We start from the raw sequence: 15,573 nt of genomic DNA, 5'->3' as shown, positions 1-15,573 counted from the left end.
TTTTTCCTAAAAAAATTGCATTTGAAAAAACGCTGAACACATACTGTGTGACATAAAAAAAAACTGCAACTGCCAGTTTATTCTCTAGGGTGTCTGCTAAAAAATTATATATATATATATATATATATATATATATATATATATATATATATACTGTATGTATATATATATATATATATATATATATATATATATATATATATATATATATATATACATATATATATAAAAATATAAAGAAATATAAATAAATACAGTGGTGTGAAAAAGTGTTTGCCCCCTTCCTCATTTCCTGTTCCTTTGCATGTTTGTCACACTTAAGTGTTTCGGAACATCAAACCAATTTAATCAATAGTCAAGGACAACACAAGTAAACACAAAATGCAATTTGTAAATGAAGGTGTTTATTATTAAAGGTGAAAAAAAAATCCAAACCATCATGGCCTTGTGTGAAAAAGTGATTGCCCCCCTTGTTAAAACATACTATAACTGTGGTTGTCCACACCTGAGTTCAATTTCTCTAGCCACACCCAGGCCTGATTATTGCCACACCTGTTCACAATCAAGGCATCACTTAAATAGGAGCTGCTTGACACAGTAAGGTCCACCAGAAGATCCTTAAAAGCTACACATCATGCCGAGACCCAAAGAAATTCAGGAACAATTGAGAAAGAAAGTAATTGAGATCTATCAGTCTGGAAAGGGTTATAAAGCCATTTCCAAAGCTTTGGGAATCCAGCGAACCACAGTGAGAGCCATTATCCACAAATGGCGAAGACATGGAACAGTGGTGAACCTTCCCAGGAGTGGCCGGCCGCTCAAAATTACCCCAAGAGCGCAGCGACGACTCATCCAAGAGGTCACAAAAGACCCCACAACAACGTCCAAGGAACTGCAGGCCTCACTTGCCTCAGTTAAGGTCAGCGTTCATGCCTCCACCATCAGGAAAAGACTGGGCAAAAATGGCCTGCATGGCAGAGTTCCAAGGAGAAAACCACTGCTGAGCAAAAAGAACATCAAAGCTCGTCTCAATTTCTCCACAACACATCTTGATGATCCCCAAGACTTTTGGGACAACATTCTGTGGACCGATGAGACAAAAGTGGAACTCTTTGGAAGGTGTGTGTCCAAGTATATCTGGCGTAGAAGGAACACTGCATTTCATAAAAAGAACATTATACCAACAGTAAAATATGGTGGTGGTAGTGTGATGGTCTGGGGCTGTTTTGCTGCTTCAGGACCTGGAAGACTTGCCGTGATAAAAGGAACTATGAATACTGCTGTCTACCAAGAGATCCTGAAGGAGAATGTCCGACCATCTGTTCGTGTACTCAAGCTGAAACCAACTTGGGTTCTGCAGCAGGACAATGATCCTAAACACACCAGCAAGTCCACCACCGAATGGCTGAAGAAAAACAAAATGAAGACTTTGGAGTGGCCTAGCCAAAGTCCTGACCTGAATCCTATTGAGATGTTGTGGTATGACCTTAAAAAGGCCGTTCATGCTCGAAAACCCTCTAATGTAACTGAATTAGGACAATTCTGCAAAGATGAGTGGCCCAAAATTCCTCCAGGACGCTGTAAAAGCCTCATTGCACGTTATCGCAAACGCTTGGTTGCAGTTGTTGCTGCTAAGGGTGGCCCAACCAGTTATTAGGTTTAGGGGGCAATCACTTTTTCACACAGTGCCATGATGGTTTGGATTTTTTTTCACCTTTAATAATAAACACCTTCATTTACAAATTACATTTTGTGTTTACTTGTGTTGTCCTTGACTATTGTTTAAATTGGTTTGATGTTCCGAAAAACACTTAAGTGTGACAAACATGCAAATGAACAGGAAATGAGGAAGGGGGCAAACACTTTTTCACACCACTGTATATATGTATATATATATATATATATATATATATATATATATATAATGTTTGGGGGATTCATTTTCTACCAATAAAAAGTTGATTTTTACATGTAGGAGCGAAGTGTCATGCCGCGTACACACCACACAATCAGAATTTCGACCCCCAAAAGACCAATGACAGCTTTTCATTGGAAAATGTGATCGTGTGTATGCTCCATCGGAATTTAGCTGGCCGAATTCCCGCCAGCAAAAATTTAAAAGCATGTTCTCAATTTTTTTGACGGAAAAACTTTCTATCGGAGATTACGATCGTGTGTATGCAATTCCGACGCGCAAAAACTCACGCATACTTCAGATTCAACTACGTGACGGAAGCCATTGGCTGCTGGGTACTGAACTTCCTTTTTCTAGTCCCGTCGTACGTGTTGCCCGTCACCGCCTTCTCGACGGTTGGAATTTGGTGTGATCCGTGTGTAGGCAAGACAGCTTGAGCGAAATCCCGTCGGGAAAACCATCAGAGCTTTTTTTCCGACCAAAATTCCCGATCGCGTGTACGCGGCATTAGAATTGGCCCGGATGGGAAGTGGTTAACATCACGTAAGAAATAAATAAATCATTTGAATCTATAGAATCTAGGGCAAACTGTGTTTATAAAATGAAAGGTACCTGCCTTACATCACTACATGTCCTGGATTTATTCTTTGTCTCACTAGGAAAGTATTATGTCACCAGAGTGCTGAAAAAAAAAAAAAAAAAAAAACTCTACAAAGAACATCTTTTGTGCTTGACCTAAAATTGGGATTTTTTTTTTCTGCTTCCAATTGATTATCTTAATTAAGTATAAAAGAGAAGAGCGACAGAGAAGAGACAAGATCCTCGGAAAACGATTATTCGATACACTTACCCTAGGTTGGTCAATGGAAACCAGGTTCATTAGGTTTGCACTTCTGCCTCAATACAAATCTGAGATCAAAAAAGCACTCTATCTATTGACATTTTAGGGAAAATAATACATCTTTTTTTTATACCTGAGAACATGAAAGCCTCTCGGTAGCATGAAGAAAAAAATAAATAAAAAAACAGAATAGTGGACCTTATCTGTAAAACAGGAGCAAGCAAAAGAGTTGTTGGTGCAATTTTTATCAATTGCTTGCATCCATAGTGACGAGGAGCGCCAATGACAAGGGTCAAGACACACGGATCAGGGGTTCAGGAGCGAGCACGGCAGGGGGGGCCACCCGTCCATTAGGGGCTTCCGGGTGCCACCCCCTCTCTCCAAGCTGGGGTGACTTGGAGAGAGGGGGGCGGAACCCGGGAGCCCCTAATGCCCCTATATGCAATGGATAGATTAATGCATAGTATGGATCTATCCATGGCCGCTGCAGCCGCACCCTATTCATGCGTCCGGCCCCTTTCAGGGCACCGGCACATGAATTACAGCGGCCAGGCTTTTTTTTTTTAAGCACCTGATTAGAGCCAGAGACTCTAATAAGCTTCAAAATAGGGTGGGCTTGGGTCACAGAGGATGTGTCTAGCGCCCACCTAGTTGTGTTGCAACAGCGAATGAATATTCGCAGTTGCAACACTGAGCATCCTCCCAGACAATCGGGAAGTGGGTCTGATACCCATCACCCGATTGGCTGAAAGGACAGGCGATCCTATTGAATGCCTAGGAGGAGGGGAGGAGGCTCACAGCGGAAGCAAGGAGGATAAAAGCAGCTGGCCGATGACTGGATGCCCGATCCCCGCCGATGCCTGGATGCCCGGTCCCCACTAGTGTCTGGATGCCCAGTCCCCACTGATGTCTGGATGCCCAGTCCCCACTGATGTCTGGATGCTAATCCCCACCACCGCTGCTCGTCAGATGCCCGCCAATGCCTGATGGCCGCCGCCTAGTTTGGGAAAGTTCCGTGGACTGACCAGCAGGCCGATGACTGGATGCCCGATCCCCGCCGATGCCTGGATGCCCGGTCCCCACCGATGTTTGGATGCCCGGTTTCTTGCCGATGTCTGGATGCTAATCCCCGCCACCACTGCTCGTCAGATGCCCGCCAATGCCCGATGGCTGCCGCCTAGTTGGGGTAAGTTCCGTGGACCGACCAGCAGGCCCCCCCCCCCCAACAAAAAACACCAGCCGCCACACACAAGTGTCCCTATAGAAAGCGCTTTTCTATGGGGGGCACCCAGTGAAGAGGTGGAGCCCAGAGTAATCCGAGAAGAGGAGTATCGGGGCTGCTCTGCGCAAAGCCAATGTACAGCGCATGTACCATAAGTATATTATTTATTAGTTATTTAATAATAAAAAAAAACAAAGCTTTACAATCACTTGAAGCAATTATCCCTTTATGACATGGTAGATGTCCGTCCTATAAGTCCACTTTATCATCGTAAAGAGGAACTCCCTGCTGAATGAATATCTTAAACCAGGGTTGAGATAGAGCTGACCTCCAACCTTCCCTACCATCAGGTCAAGACTCAGCAGTTTTCCTACACCTTATGTAAAAAATACATTATTTCAAGGCTGGCGAGGTGCACATTTTGGGGCAGAGAGGACAACTGGTTCACAAGAAGCATGAAGGAGGCCATCTTCATCAAACTAAAACCACCATACGTGAACAGGAGTGGGGGGCCTTCAACACCATCTACTTTATTGTCTCTACCCCTGCATTTTGACAAAAATTCTAACCTTCTGCCATGTAAATAGACCATCCTGAACCTGTGACCTCTGCTGTTTCTGGCAGTGTCTCTTTTCACTGAGCAATCTGGGATGCTGGACATCTCCATGGAAAATTCGTTGAACAAGCTTGCCTTAAAGCTTGCTTCTCTTGAACCTAGAACCGTTTTCTCCTCTCACGATCTTCACATATTAGCCATGCCTTTGCACTTCCTGTTTAACAAATGATTGTGCTCTCCAGCCAATAGGTCACTCTTGTCAATCCAGCTGCCGTCCGTATCTTTACTACAACTTGTTTACCAACCTTTGGCTTGTTCCTTGACTTCACTTGTAATTTATCCCAACCTGCAACCACTTGTTACCAACCTTTGGCTTGTTCCTTGACTTCACTTTTAATTTATCCCAACCTGCAAGCAACCCCTTGTTACCAACCTTTGACTTGTTTACTGACTATGCTTTTGCTTGATCCCTAGCTGCTATATCTGGTACTGGACCCCGGCTTGCTCACCTCCTAGTGGGTAGTGGGGTGACCCTGAGGACGGCTACCTGGTACTAACACATAGAAAAACCCATCTCTATCACCAGTTAGGCTCTGGACCTTGGGTGAGCCCGTGTCATCCGCCAGGGTGACCTGCTTCAATACTTTTCCAACTGGTTGGCGAGAGCCTCTTCAGTGCTATAGCTACTGGTCTCCAAGCCTGACCACCATGACATTGTGAGTGCTTCCTGTGGAAAAAGGAAAAAAAAAGGAAGAAATACAAAGGACATTAAATTAAATAAATTACATTAACTATCAATCCCCCCCCCCCCCAAAAAAATAAATAAATAAATAAATAAATACATTAAATAAATAAAATAGGAGTCCAAACACGGAATAAATAAAATGAGTGGAAAGTTTTATTTTCAAGCAAATGTTGCCTTAACAACAATGAGCAAAATGTTAGCCAAGGAGAAAAACTTTACCAATGGTAAAATCTAAGTGGACAATTTCTACACTTTTACTAAATCAACCCCAGTATGTGAGGTCAGGTAGTTGACAAGGCAACCACTTTTTCGTTTTTGTGCTTAATAAATTAGATCCTGTTTTTTTTTGCCAGTCTCTGCAGAGTGGAAGAGACCTGTTGAGATCATCAGAGCCTTTTCGGCATTTGCTTCTATTAAAAATGCCCCCGTATACATTGATCTAATGTTTTTTTATGAGAAGAACTTCAATAAAATGCTAAGTAATCCTTAGAACTTTCCCAACTTCTGTTTGCCGTTTTCTTTCCGTAAACTCGACTGACTTTTTACAGAACAGCAAAAACATTTCTATCTTTCATGTTCCATTTCTAAATGAAGCATCGACCACATAACCCCACCTCACCCTCTGCATTAATCAGCTCATAGTAATATATTCATCCCCAGACATCGGCACGGATCGGCCTTTGCGTTCACACTGAGTGCATTTCACCATGCTGCATTTAGAGAGAGAATGAATAATTCTCTTTAGCTGAAACGGAGAAGTTAATAGACATATGAGTACTCAACTTGTACATGTAAACTACAAACTTTTTTTTTATTATATGGTGTACTGAAAAAACGTAATGCAGTAAAACATTTACCGTATTTATCGGCGTATAACACGCGCCCCAAGTTTAGGAGGGAATTTTGTGGAAAAAACTTTTAGGAGGGAAATTTAAGGAGAAAAAAATTACATTTAAATGCCCATCAATGCAGCCTTATCAGTGTCATTTGCAGCCTTGTCATGCAGCCTGTCCATCATTGCAGCCTGTCCTTCATTGCAGCCTTGTCATGCAGCCTGTCCATCATGCAGCCTTGTCATGCAGCCTGTCCGTCATGCAGCCTTGTCATGCAGCCTGTCCGTCATGCAGCCTGTCCATCATGCAGCCTTGTCATGCAGTTTGTCCATCATTGTAGCCTTGTGCATCAGTGATTTCAGCTTATGTTTTTAAAAATGGCGCCGCCGAGATGTCCTGTGTATCTTGGCGGCGCCCGGAAGTTCTTGGCTCTCGGCCGCTCTCAGACCTTCTCGGTGGCTTTCATCCGCCTGAGCTTTTCTCGGCGGCTTTCGTCCGCCTCGGCCGTACTCGGCAGCTTTCAGACACCTCGGCCGTACTCGGCGGCTTTCGGCCGCTCTCGGACCTTCTCGGCGGCTTTCGTCCACCTCGGCCGTACTCGGCGGCTTTCGGCCGCTCTCGGACCTTCTCGGTGGCTTACGGCTGCTCTCGGACCTTCTCGGCGGCTTTCGGCCGCCTCGGCCCTTCTCGGCAGCTTTCGTCCGCCTCGGCCGCACTCGGCGGCTTTCGGCCACCTCGGCCGTACTCGGCGGCTTTCGGCCGCTCTCGGACCTTCTCGGCGACTTTCGGCGAAGGCGGTCGAAAGCCGCGAGAAGGGGCGATGGCGGCTGAAAGCCGGCTGAAAGCCCCATGCGGAAATCATGGAGGATCGCCGTATAACATGCACCCGCGATTTTCCCCTGATTTTAAGGCCGTACTCGGCGGCTTTTGTCCACCTCGGCGGCTTTCGGCCACCTTGCTTGTACTCGCCGGCTTTCAGCCGCTCTCGGACCTTCTCGGTGGCTTTCGGCCGCCTCGGCCCTTCTCGGCGGGTTTCGTCCGCCTCAGCCGGACTCGGTGGCTTTCGGTCACCTCGGCCGTACTCGGCGGCTTTCGGTCGCTCTCGGACCTTCTCGGCGGCTTTTGGCGAAGGCGGCCGAAAGCCGCGAGAAGGGGCGATGGCGGCTAAAAGCCGCCCAGAGCCCAAAAATCATGCGGAAATCGTGGAGGATCGCCGTATAACATGCACCCGCGATTTTCCCCTGATTTTAAGGCCGTACTCGGCGGCTTTTGTCCGCCTTGGCCGTACTCTGCGGCTTTCGGCCACCTCGCCCGTACTCGGCGGCTTTCGGCCGCCCTCGGACCTTCTCGGCGGCTTTCGGCCACCTCGGCCCTTCTCTGCGGCTTTCGTCCACCTAGGCCATACTCGGCGGCTTTCGGCCACCTCGGCCGTACTCGTCGGCTTTCGGCCGCTCTCGGACCTTCTCGGCGGCTTTCGGCAAAGGCGGCCGAAAGCTGCGAGAAGGGGCGATGGCGGCTGAAAGCCGCCCAGAGCCCAAAAATCGTGCGGAAATCGTGGAGGATCGGCATATAACACGCACCCGCGCTTTTCCCCTGATTTTAAGGGGAAAAAAGTGTGTGTTATACGCCGATAAATATGGTAGGTCTTTCGAGAAATTCACCAAGCGCTGGCATGTTGCAAACAGGCCATGGGTTTTATAGGAACAGTATAGCAATTCTTTCGTAAGGCCTGGGACTAGAAAGGAGTAAAATTTATCATTTTGGCCTTGCCAAAATGTCAGACTCTTCACTGAAATGTTTCCATAGTAGTAAAAACCATTGGAGTCATAGAAACAAGAGTGATGGCAGAAAAAAGACCAAGTGGTCATTAGCACACCTTTTCCATAATCCCCGATTTGCCCCTGGCCAAGCTATTCGGGCATTTCAGTGGTGGACGAATAAGGGTCTGTTCAGGATCGGCCACTTCCCTATCCTCTATGGGACCCTTGTCGTCAAACCACTGTATCAGTAAACTGGAAATGCCCCTGTCTGAAAGATTCTGAATGCACCAAATTTGCCATTTTATTCTTTCCCTATGGGACTCGAAACCCGACCCACCAAGATAAACTGTATATGAAAAGTGGTGCTCTGGATTCGTGGATCAGAGGGATAGAATTTCTATGATCTATGCCTCACTGGCAGAGAGAGCCTTGACAAACCCTCTTATGCATTGAGTTGGGAATGGGATTTTGGAGGTCGGTTGGGGAGCAGACACATGGTTCACACAATGTCAGAAGTCCCTCAAGGGGATAGACATTGGTATCGCGTGCCATCCCACCCGGCCAAGATTTTACCAGGCTCTTCCTCGTTATGTTTTAGCGGATGTGGGCTCATGGGATCTTTCTTCCACACATGGTGAGAATGCCTTTGAATTCAGGGCTTTTGGAACAGGATCTTTTGCTTGCTGCGTAATGTAACTGGTCAAGCTCTGCCAAAAACACACAAGATCACCTTACTGAATAGTAGGCCGGTCAGATGTCCCAAATCCCTACAGAGACTCATTCATTTCATATTGTTGGGTGCTAAGATTATAGTAGCTCTAGCCTGGAAACAGCCCACAATGGTCCAACACGTTGAGTTATTTTGAGGGGACAGCAAACTTACACTGTTATACAAGCTGTACACTCACTACTTTACATTGTAGACAAGTGTCATTTCTTCAGTGTTGTCACATGAAAAGATAGAAGAGAATATTTACAAAAATGTGAGGGGTGTACTCACTTTTGTGAGATACTGTATATATACATATATATATATATATATATATATATATATATATACAGTGCCTTGGGAAAGTATTCGGCCCCCTTGAACTTTTCAACCTTTTGCCACATTTCAGGCTTCAAACATAAAGATATAAAATGTTAATTTTTTGTGAAGAATCACCAACAAGTGGGACACAGTTGTGAAGTGGAACGAAATCTATTGGATAATTTAAACTTTTTTAGCAAATAAAAAACTGAAAAGTGGTGCGTGCAAAATTATTCGGCCCCTTTACTTTCAGTGCAGCAAACTCACTCCAGAAGTTCAGCGAGGATCTCTGAATGATCCAATGTTGTCCTAAATGACTGATGGTGATAAATAGAATCCACCTGTGTGTAATCAAGTCTCTGTATAAATGCACCTGCTCTGTCATAGTCTCAGGGTTCTGTTGAAAGCGCAGAGAGCATCATGAAGACCAAGGAACACACCAGGTAGGTCCGTAATACTGTTGTGGAGAAGTTTAAAGCCGGATTTGGATACAAAAAGATTTCCCAAGCTTTAAACATCCCAAGGAGCACTGTGCAAACGATCATTTTGAAATGGAAGGAGTATCAGACCACTGCAAATCTACCAAGACCTGGCCGTCCCTCTAAACTTTCAGCTCAGACAAGGAGAAGACTGATCAGAGATGCAGCCAAGAGGCCCATGATCACTCTGGATGAACTGCAGAGAACTACAGCTGAGGTGGGAGAGTCTGTCCATAGGACAACAATCAGTCGTACACTGCACAAATCTGCCCTTTATGGAAGAGTGGCAAGAAGAAAGCCATTTCTCAAAGATATCCATAAAAAGTCTTGTCTAAAGTTTGCCACAAGCCACCTGGGAGGCACACCAAACATGTGGAAGAAGGTGCTCTGGTCACATGAAACCAAAATCCAACTTTTTGCCCACAATGCAAAACGATATGTTTGGCGTAAAAGCAACACAGCTCATCACCCTCAACACACCATCCCCACTGTCACACATGGTGGTGGCAGCATCATGGTTTGGGCCTGCTTTTCTTCAGCAGGGACAGGGAAGATGGTTAAAATTGAGGGGAAGATGGATGCAGCCAAATACAGGACCATTCTGGATGAAAACCTGTTGGAGTCTGCAAAAGACCTGAAACTGGGACGGAGATTTATCTTTCAAACATACAGCAAAATCTACAAAGGAATGGTTCACAAATAAACGTATCCAGGTGTTAGAATGTCCAAGTCAAAGTCCAGACCTGAATCCAATAGAGAATCTGTGGAAAGAGCTGAAAACTGCTGTTCACAAACGCTCTCCATCCAACCTCACTGAGCTCCAGCTGTTTTGCAAGGAAGAATGGGCAAGAATTTCAGTCTCTCGATGTGCAAAACTGATAGAGACATACCCCAAGCGACTTGCAGCTGTAATCGCAGCAAAAGGTGGCTCTGCAAAGTATTAACACAAGGGGGCCGAATCATTTTGCACGCCCCACTTTTCATTTTTTTATTAGTTAAAAAAGTTTCAAAAATCCAATAGATTTCGTTCCACTTCACAATTGTGTCCCACTTGTTGGTGATTCTTCACAAAAAAATTAAAATTTTATATCTTTATGTTTCAAGCCTGAAATGTGGCAAAAGGTTGAAAAGTTCATATATAGGGTCCGTAGGGTTCAAGTGGAGGGCCACCCTGAAAAAAAAATATAAAAAATTACAAAAAAATCTAAAAAAAAATAAATGAAAAACATTTTTTTTTTTACTTACCAGAAGTGCCTGTTGCTAGGCACATAATCCTAATCTTCCTCTTCCTCCTCCACGGAGATCTTCTTTCTTCTCTCCTCTGTGCGGCGTCTTCTGGGTAATGGGTCGCGCTGTGTTCTGGGAACTGTGTGTTCCAGAACACAGCGCGTCCCATTCACAAAGCGTTGCGTGACTCGCGCATGCGCAGTAGGAAACGGGAAGTGAAGCCGTAAGGCTCCACTGCCTGTTTCCCTTACAAGGAATGGCGGCGCCGGGACCCGAGAGCCGAGGGACGGGTCGGCCTCGGGCGGCCGACATCGCGGGCGCCCTGGACAGGTAAGTGGGCTGACTTTTTTTTTTTTTTAAACGGCCCTCCGCTTTCAATATGGAGTTGGCCCGCCATTTGCAGCTATAACAGCTTCAACTCTTCTGGGAAGGCTGCTGCCTCTGGGAGAAGGATCACAAAGACAAGAAACCACCATTTGGGCCTCCGCGTCTGCTGCACTAAGAACCTAAGGAGAACAGCGAAATAACGGGATACCCACTGGTATGCTCGAGAGACTGGTGGCCTCTGTACTAATTAGGGAGAACCTGCCTTTTTCCAGCAGCCCCTTCAGAGGTAGGCGCTACACTCAGTGCCGGGACAAGGTCATCTAGAGCACAGGGCAAACATGCCAAACTGCGCCCCCCTTAAGATGTATGCCCCCCCTAAAAAAAAAACACTGAGCACTAATTTGCATGCTTACCCCCTAAGCATAAATCCCCCCTCCTCCCAGTAAAAAAATGCCTCCCTACTGAAATCCACCCTCTCAGCACAATTCTTTGACCCCCATATCCCGGCAGCTCAAATGCCCCCCCCCCCCCCAAGAAAAGTACCCCTCTTAGCACAAATCTTTTACCACTACATTTTCCCCTCCTGCTTCAAATCTTCCCCTCCACCACCCCTTCCAACACAAATCCCCTAGACCACCACTTATAGCACCCCCCACCCCAAATTTCCCTTCCTAGAAGAATACTTACCCCCTGCCACCCCAACCCCAAATTCCTCCTTCCAACACAAATCCCCTTCCTCCTCAATCTCCTTGTGGTTCCCCCCCCCCCCCCCCACACCTAATATGTTACCACAATGCCCAGGGCAGCGGCCCCTCCTGCCCACCTCTTGTCCTAGCCCTGGCTAAACTTATACTTAATACCATGCTAAAGTGATATACCGTGTAAAGTACATAATGGAAATCATGAAGTCCATCCAAGCAAGTGTCAGTAGTACCAGTGAAGGAATCCACATTCGTGTTCTTCCAAAACAACCAATTCTATCCTCTATGGACACCCAAGTGGTGATGAACTCACCTTCTATTGTTGGCTACTTACCGTAAAAATGAAACTGGCTGACCACCATATGGTATATAACAGAAGAGGGGAAACAGAAGCTCATTGTGCAATATTTTATTAAAATCAATGATATACAGATATTATACACATAATTTTTTTTTTTTCCACCACCTGAGCAAATGAGGTCATGCTTTATATGTTTTTTTTTTTTTTGCCTATATATATATTGGCTAAGGTGGGCTGTACCCCAGCAAAACATACAACACTCAGTAAGGACTTTCATCTTGTATTTTGTGGTTCCTCTTCAAGTCTTGCATGTATCTCTCTCGTTTGATGCTTATATACTATACTTTTCTTAAAGCATCAATGCACATTTACAAGAAGCCTTATTTACATTCACACATATATGAAAGAAGAACATTAAAGTGGCTGTAGGTTCGCTTTGATAGAAGTCTCCAGTGATCCTACCCCCTGCTGGGTTGCACCAGCTCAGCTATCACTGGAGCGTGGGCGGTGGGCGGTGGGCGGTGGGCGGTATCCCCCCCTCACATGAAAGTTGAACAGATGTAGTGTCACGCTGTGTCTTTCCTTATCAGAGGACTTTGGTTTATTGAAAACAAAAAAAGACATAGCACGAGGGATCGTCATTTTGACATCAACCTTTTGGTGGTGGCCATGAAGACCACAAACTGCCCTTCTTCTGATGCGAAAGGTTTGACTTCATGGTTGGAACATCTTTAATGCTTGAATGACCATAGCAGATGACCACAGTCTGCAGAGGTTGGGGGACAGAACAAATGAGACCTTCTGTGAAGGCTATCAGCACAAAGATAAGCATGCCGTTTTAAAGCTCCAATGTTTTCAATCAATGGATTCCCACACACTGATGGGTGCAGCTCCAGAGGCCAGTCTCGCCAGAATGGATAGACAGCAAGCAAAAGATAGGAGTGCACACAGAGGCTGCCCGCTTCTATGACTTCAAAACAGACTTCATCTTTTCCCAGACCACTTCCCTGTCAGGGCTGGCTTAGCCCCTCCTCCTCTGAGCTGGCCACTCAGCTGTCGGCTAATTGCCAGCTCTCTTCTCTTTCCACAGTTACCAGCTGTTCCCGATGATGCTCGTCTGACCTGCCTATTTAATGCCTTCCTGCTCACTTTTTCATTTGCCTTCGTGTTGGTCACATCACAGGGAACCATCTCCTGCTGTTTGTTTCAAGACTGGCTTGCTGACATCCCTCCTGGCTTCTTATCCTGCTTGTGGTTGCTCTCCTTGGATCCCTGACTTCCAGCTTGGCTGATTACCCGATCTGGTTAATGAACTTTGGACTGGCTGATTACCCGATCTGGTTAATGAACTTTGGACTGGCTGACTACCCGATCTGGCTACCGGGCTCGGAGGGCCACCGGGCTTGAGGGGAAACCGTCTATGGATCTTGCGGAGGAGGACAGGGACATGTACGTCAGAGGAAGAAACCCAGGAGCGTTCCTCCAGACCGTAACCCTTCCAATGCACCAGGTACTGTATGCCCCCATGGAACCTACGGGAGTCAACAATGGATTGTACCTCATACTCCTCATGGTTCTCAACCTGAATAGGGTGAGAACGTGGCACCAAGGTGGTAAATCGGTTACAGACCAACGGTTTCAATAAGGAGACATGAAACACATTTGAGATGTGCATACTAGGAGGGAGATCCAACTCGTAAGCCACTGGGTTAATCCTGCGAAGGATATGGAAAGACCCAATAAACCGAGGTGCAAACTTCAGTGAGGGAAGCTGGAGGGGGCCTTCGGCTACTGTCAGAAACCATGAATCGGACTGAGATAATAGTACAATTAAATCACACTTATTTATTAATAAAAATAAAAAGGTAAGTAGAAAAAGTGTAGTCAAGCATAGCCAGAGTCCAGTAACCAGATCGGGTAGTCAGCCAGGCCAGAAGTCAGGGATCCAAGCAGAGCAACAGCAAGCAGGATAAGGAGCCAGAAGGGATGTCAGCAAACCAGTCTTTAAACAAACCGCAGGAGATGGTTTCCAGTGATCTGACCAAGGCGAAGGCAGAGGTGAAGTGAGCTGGAAGGCTTTAAGTAGGCAGGTCAGACGAGCATCATCAGGAACAGCTGGTAACTGTGGAGAGAGAAGAGAGCTGGCAATTAGCCAACAGCTGAGCGGCCAGCCCAGAGAAGGAAGGGCTAAGCCAGCCCTGACAGCACCTTCCCACAATAGCAGGAGTCCACCAATAGTAGACTACACGTCTCCTACATTGTACAGAGGCCAATGCGATCAGCTCTTTCAATTAAGATGTAAGATGTATGGTTCAGAATCAAGTAAACCAGGAATAGTCTTTTTTATATTTCCTGGGAGATATTGTGGATGAATATTACTGTTACATTTGCTTGGTCACCCTGTGCCCCTAATAGATACAGGGTTGCTTAGACATAAGATGGACTCTCCAAAGCCCCTGTCCCGGCTAAGTCTGTCACACATAGTTCCCAACTGCCCCTGATTCTGAGGGATTGTCCCTGATTTGGTACAAAGTCCCTCTTTCCTCCTCATTCATCCTTAATTTTTGGTCTGATCTATATAGTTGTATATATAATAGTGCTAAACCTTTCATCCAATTTTTAAATTGCTGCATTTGTAAATTTCAAAAGCTAGTATAAAGGAAGAATAGTGGTAAAAAAAAGCACTTGTGGGTTTAATTAAATTTTTTTTTGTATAATTCTCTTTTAAGGGGGCGTGGCAGGGGGTGTGTCCTATGCCCTACATACGTTTGCTAATAGGTGTCCCTCGTTCCCATCTCAAAAATTTGGGAGGTTTGTATTTGGCATGTTTTAAGTATATTGCTGTATGACTGTCTCATGAGTTTGTAGCCATGGTATCATGCACAATGTATTCCTTCTCCTTATGTGTCATCATTTACTGTGCTGTCGGATGATCTGTACGCACTTTCTTTTGCTTGTGATTATGCCTATTGCTATTACTGGCCTACAGTGCTGTGTTATTTTCTTGTCATGTTGTGTAAAACCTAATAAACATATTGAACGTAAAAAAAAAAAAAAAAGACACATGTGATGCAGGCAGTAGCATTAACACAGCGGGGATTTGTTTTGTTACTTGTTTATGCAAGTACAGTATATACCTACATAGAGCTAAGGCACAGACATCATTTACTACACTTCTACACTGTAGCTGTGCATCTTGGGAATAGAAATACCCCTAAAAATTACACCATATTACCAAATATATTGGAACGCCTGCCTTTACAAGCACATGAATTTTAATGGCACCCCAGTCTTAGTCTGTAGGGTTCAATATTGCGTTGACCCACCCTTTGCAGCTATAACAGCTTCAAACCTTCTGGGAAGGCCGTCCACAAGGTTTAGGAATGTGTCTTTGGGAATGTTTGACCATTCTTCCAGAAGCATATTTGTGAGGTCAGGCACTAGTGTTGGATGAGAAGGCCTGGCTCCCAGTCAACGCTCTAATTCATCCCAAAGGTGTACTATCGGGTTGAAGTTGTAATGGATGTGATTAGTATATCATGATGAAATGTCTATTCCAATGTATAAGTACATGCTTTATATATAAGTACATGCTTCTGCTTATCAGCCTTAAAACATATTCAGTAGTAGGGATGA

Source organism: Lithobates pipiens, unplaced genomic scaffold, assembly GCF_037356315.1.
Source record: "Lithobates pipiens isolate NorthernLeopardFrog02 unplaced genomic scaffold, aLitPip1_a1.2 Scaffold_1, whole genome shotgun sequence".
NCBI lineage: Eukaryota > Metazoa > Chordata > Amphibia > Anura > Ranidae > Lithobates > Lithobates pipiens.
Note: the sequence above shows the minus strand (reverse complement) of the source record.